At 40.6% G+C, this 6,127-nt stretch overlaps 1 long non-coding RNA gene across 1 annotated transcript; it reads left to right on the top strand.

The window, feature by feature from the left end:
* Positions 1–3,804: 3,804 nt before the first annotated feature.
* On the top strand, positions 3,805–5,621 carry LOC120992330. The gene is made up of 3 exons (XR_005776958.1): positions 3,805–4,199; positions 5,061–5,425; positions 5,514–5,621. It is a non-coding gene; the product is annotated as an uncharacterized LOC120992330 (long non-coding RNA).
* The last annotated feature ends 506 nt before the right edge of the window (positions 5,622–6,127 follow it).

Raw genomic sequence — 6,127 nt, forward strand, 5'->3', positions numbered from 1 at the left:
CTTTTGCTATATGTCTTTCCACAGATATTAAACTTCTTTTTGGGAAGATTCCCACCGGAGCTGAATCACCTGCCATTCTGCCAGTGTCCACCAATCCTTGACGACCACTAAGGAAGCTACAACTCACCCAAGGGAACTCCATCCCTTCTACGTTTCAGGTATGCTTTGGCAGTCGTATGACATGGGTTTCTTTTCCTCCTTTTCTAGTCGGTTGCTAGGATAGCCTTTTATAGATTTTGCTATATGTCTTTCCACAGATATTAAACTTCTTTTTGGGAAGATTCCCACCGGAGCTGAATCACCTGCCATTCTGCCAGTGCCCACCAATCCTTGACGACCACTAAGGAAGCTACAACTCACCCAAGGGAACTCCATCCCCTCTACGTTTCAGGTATGCTTTGGCAGTCGTCTGACATGGGTTTCTTTTCCTCCTTTTCTAGTCGGTTGCTAGGATAGCCTTTTATAGCTTTTGCTATATGTCTTTCCACAGATATTAAACTTCTTTTTGGGAAGATTCCCACCGGAGCTGAATCACCTGCCATTCTGCCAGTGTCCACCAATCCTTGACGACCACTAAGGAAGCTACAACTCACCCAAGGGAACTCCATCCCTTCTACGTTTCAGGTATGCTTTGGCAGTCGTCTGACATGGGTTTCTTTTCCTCCTTTTCTAGTCGGTTGCTAGGATAGCCTTTTATAGATTTTGCTATATGTCTTTCCACAGATATTAAACTTCTTTTTGGGAAGATCCCCACCGGAGCTGAATCACCTGCCATTCTGCCAGTGTCCACCAATCCTTGACGACCACTAAGGAAGCTACAACTCACCCAAGGGAACTCCATCCCTTCTACGTTTCAGGTATGCTTTGGCAGTCGTCTGACATGGGTTTCTTTTCCTCCTTTTCTAGTCGGTTGCTAGGATAGCCTTTTATAGATTTTGCTATATGTCTTTCCACAGATATTAAACTTCTTTTTGGGAAGATTCCCACCGGAGCTGAATCACCTGCCATTCTGCCAGTGCCCACCAATCCTTGACGACCACTAAGGAAGCTACAACTCACCCAAGGGAACTCCATCCCTTCTACGTTTCAGGTATGCTTTGGCAGTCGTCTGACATGGGTTTCTTTTCCTCCTTTTCTAGTCGGTTGCTAGGATAGCCTTTTATAGCTTTTGCTATATGTCTTTCCACAGATATTAAACTTATTTTTGGGAAGATTCCCGCCGGAGCTGAATCACCTTTACCCCGACATAAGAACATCTTTGATCAGCTATATACTTCCCCTTTCATATATCAGGTATGTTAAGTGATAGTTTTTAAATCAAGTGAGAAGCTGTGACATGAAAGTCATAGGCAGTAACTGTAATGTAAGGTCAGGGCCAGATGGGGTGGATTTGTATCTGGTTAGCCAGTGCAAAATCATTGGCAACTAACCTACTGCAATATACAGAAGGTTATACTAATATATATAACCCATATATAAATATCACATAGCACAAGTTACTTGTGCTGAAGATTTTTATTCTTAAAAATGTCAATAGTTGTTGAAAAATGGCTTGTTGCTTTCTATGTTTGCAATGCAAAGATTGATATCTGCGATTATCGCAGCACTAAATTGATGCCTATAGCCAAGGGAAAACGTTACAGATTTCCGCTGTGAATACCACCGGTGTGACCCTAGCTTTATAGTGTATTTGTCAAATACATTTTTTTTTAAATCTAAAATAAAAAATTTCTGTATGTTACACAGGCAACCCCCTTTCTTCAGAGCAGACCAGTGTACTTTTAGGATGAGTAAGAGAAAAATTACAAGCTTTTTTAATGTCATTGCACCAAAAAGTGCAAAAGTTAGACAGGAGGATAGTAACAACAAGACAACTAATAACACAGACGTTTCTGAGACAGATCATGAAAAGGTAATTGGCCATTCAAAATCTTGTAGCCTTTCACAGGAGTCAGAGGTGATTAGCAGCATCCCTAGCGTGGCTGTCACATCAAATATGAAGGATATTGGCAATTGTAACACTCTAAACAGACTCACATCTGATAGAAAACTAGACTTTCTAAATGAAATATGGATTCCTGAATTAACATATAATTTTCCATCTAAAAATTCAGGAAAGAAGCTCAGATTTCAGCATTCTTGGTTCCATAAGTGGGAATGGGTGGCTTACTCTGAAGTGAAGAATGGTGCCTTCTGCAAATACTGTGTGATGTTTGCTCCAGAGGAAGTCGGTATACACAATGCAATATCTACTGGAAGATTGGTTAAAGAACCTTTTTGCGACTGGAAACATGCTATAGAGGCTTTCAAAAAACATGAAGGTACCAAATATCATCTCGATGCAATATCCTCTTACAACCATTTAAGGCTCTTACGTCAGGGTAAAGGTGATCCAGTCAGTGTCCAGCTTGACAAGTCCATGAAGGAACAAGCTAAGAAAAATATAGAAAGAATAATGCCAATTATAGAGACCATTATCTTTTGTGGTCGTCAAGGATTGGCTTTACGTGGTCATAGGGATTTTGGATCATTCGAGCTAAGTGAAACTCCCCCTCAGAATGAGGGAAATTTTAGGGCATTACTACGCTTCCGTGCCAGTGCAGGTGATTCCGCTCTAACGGAGCATCTGATGTCATGTGGAAAAAATGCTACTTATATTAGCTGGAAAACACAAAATGAAATTTTGTCTGCTTGCAATACAGTGCTTTTAAAAAAAATAGTAGACAGGGTAAATGCAGCAAAATGTTTTTCGGTTCTGGCAGATGAAACAGCTGATATCAGTGGGACAGAGCAGTTCTCTTTGGCAGCACGTTTTGTAGAAAATGACGTTGTAGAAGAGTTCCTTCAATTTGTTCCTGTTGTAAATACAAGTGGAAGACACTTAGCAGAAACCATTCTACATAGCCTTTCTGAATTTGGCATTGACATAAAATACCTTCGAGGTCAAGGATATGATGGCGCTAGCAGCATGGCAGGGAAATTCCAAGGTGCACAGGCATATGTTAATCAACAGCATCCAACAGCTCTTTATGTTCACTGTGGTTCTCACTGTCTCAATCTGGCAATTTCTGACTCCTGTGATGTACCAGAAGTGAGAAATTGTCTATCAGTGGTTGGAAAACTGCATGATTTTTTAAACACACCGAAAAGACATCAAGTTATGGTAAACAACATTGAAGTGCATTGCTCTGAAAGCAAAAAAACAAGGCTACTGCAAATGTGTGCTACCAGATGGGTAGAAAGACACAACTCTGTAAATGTTCTTGTTGAGTTGATGGATGCGGTTATACCATCTCTTGAAGAAATTTCGTTGTGGTCTGATAAAGATACCTCATCTAAAGCGGACATTCTACATACTAAAGTATGCAGCCCAAGTTTCCTCATTACAATTCATGTTGTAAATCATCTTTTTGGGGTAACAAAAAATTTAAGTGAGTATCTACAGAGTGCAAATATGAATTTACAGAAGGCTCTAAAACATGTGGATAGTGTTCTACAAGTTCTTCAAGACTACAGTCTTTCTGCAGATAGTGAATTTAAAGCTATTTATGACAAAGTTTCTAAGAAGGTGTCTGAGCTCGGTGGAGATATAAAAATTCCAAGATGTTCTTCCCATAAAAGGTCACAATACCGTTGTAACATTCCCGCTGAAAACCCTGAAGAGTATTACAGAAGATCCATTTTTCTTCCCTTTTTGGCAAGTATGCAGTCACAAATTAAATTAAGATTTACCAAGCATTCTGATATATTAAACAAGTTTTCATGTTTAATGGCTTGTAAAGAAGACCAGAGTGAAGAGGCTTTCCTGCAGCTATCCAAATTTTATGCACAGTCCAATAGCAATTTCTCTACAGATGAAAGTGTATTATTATCAGAGTACCGGCTCTGGATGAACACTGTGAACAGTCAGTCTTTTTCTTCCGTGTTGGAGGCTTACAAGACCTGCTGTGATTTGCCGTTCTACCCGCATATTAAGGACTTGTTTAAGATCTTTATTACTTTGCCTGTAACAACTAGTACAAGTGAGCGATCATTTTCTGCTATGAAGAGGCTAAAATCCTACTTAAGAAATACCATGGGAAATGAACGACTTAATGGCCTTGCTTTACTGAACATCCACCGCCACCTAAGTGTTTCTTGTGAGGAAGTCCTTCAAGAGCTAATAAAGAAACCGAGACGGTTGGATTTTGTTCTTTAAGGTAAGTTAAAGTGTGACTGATATGTCCTCTATTTATTAGAAAGTTTTATACGTGTCAGCTCCACAGTCTTGTATGACACAAATAGTCTTGTACGGTCAGTCAGTAAATTGACCTGCATTATAAGCATGCCTTTAATGCACAGAGATCTTAATATGTGAGATTCAACCGACCTTTAATGTTAAAGGGGTTGTCTCACTTCAGCAAATATAATTTATTATGCAGAGAGAGTCAATACAAGCCACTAGCTAATGTCTTGGGATTGTCCATATTGCTTCCTTTACTGGCTGGATGAATTTTTTTCAATCACAGTATACACTGCTCATTTCCATTGTTACGAGTCAACCACCTTGATCAATAAAAGAAAACAAGCAGTATATAATGTGATGGAAAAATGAATAAAGCCAGCAAAGGAGGCAATATGAATAATAATATATTAAGTGCCTTGTATTAACTTTCTCTACGTGAAAAATGCCTCTTGCTGAGAGAGACAACCCCTTTAACTACTTCCAAACATGACTCCAATTAAATATACTGGTATGAGAAGAAAAATTAACCTTGTACAAAAATTTGATAGTGGGCTTTGCTAACGTATTCTTAATTTTTTGTAACCAGTGCTTCATTTGTATTTAGGACTATCAGCTTATATATGGATTATAACAGTGGTTTAATCTAGTCTGTATGTGTATTGCATTACTGTTGGGTTGTTGAAGATAGTCCTTTATGCTCAAATTTTCTTTTTTTTTAATTTGTGTATTTTTTTAATTTCTACCTTTTGGGTTGTGTTTTGGGTTTACAAACTCCAGTTAATACATTGTTTTCCACTATAACCGGATGCTATGGTGTTTTTGCTTTCATTTGCAGAACTAATTTTATTTTGGTTACAATCACCTGTAGAGGATTGTATAGCTTTGAGTATCTGCCGGCCATCCGCCTCTGTTGCTTGAAGCCCAATGGCTGGAAGACCACAGGAGCCACCAATGTTTCTTCTTGGTCCCATTTTGGAGCATCAATATTTTGGATGACCCCCCAAATGATGTAATGGAGTTAATAAATGCAGATTTTTTTTGACCATTGTGAAGATGTAGCCAAGTCTTCTTTGGGGAAACACTGCTGCCAACCTGCTATTAAAGACATGCATCCACCATTTTTGCTGCCTGCCAGAGTTGCACTGCAGCCCAGCAGGACCAATCGGGACTGTAGCTGAAAGCTAGACAGTGTTCAGCAAGGTAGGCAAATGTATTGGAGGTGCCTCTTGTGGTATTTCTCCGTTTTGTTTTGACTTGATGCTCATGATGCTTTGCTTTCCCTTCACAGATCACCTACTAGTCTGCCATGTTGAAACACTGCTGCCAGCTGTCAAGGTCTACAAAGAGAAACTGTCAACAATTTCATGTTGCCCAATCTGAGGGCAGTGAGGTATTGATAGAGTCTCTGAATCCGGCATGCTATCACATTGTGTTGTCTAGCCAGCAGTTATAAAATGATCCTTACCACCTAGGTACTCACTAGTCCTTGATATGCATAAGCTTGTCTCTCCCCCACAATCTTGTTGCCTGTACAGGGCTCCAGATGGCGACCAAAATGGTCGCCAATGCGACTTGGAATTGCAAAATGGCGACAAGACTTTGTAGTCTTGTCGCCATTTGCGCCTAAACCCTCCGCTGCTCTGCCGCTAAGAAAAAAAGGCTTTCATCCAGCAGAGACACGCTGCAGCCGTCTGCTGGATGAAGATCCGCCCCTCACACTACCCGGCATAGAGGGTGGGCGTGGCTTGGGTTCCCGCATCTTGTGCTTCCGCTTCCAGCAGTCTGCTTCTGAATTCACACGTCTGTGAGATCCCGGCCCGGAGTCCTGCTGATGCAGGAGCGCACGGCGTCATTGGTTGCTATGACGCCGTGCGCTTCCTGCTGCCGTCGCAGTACAGTAAT

The sequence above is a fragment of the Bufo bufo genome, chromosome 2, assembly GCF_905171765.1.
Source record: "Bufo bufo chromosome 2, aBufBuf1.1, whole genome shotgun sequence".
In the NCBI taxonomy this organism is placed as follows: Eukaryota; Metazoa; Chordata; class Amphibia; order Anura; family Bufonidae; genus Bufo; species Bufo bufo.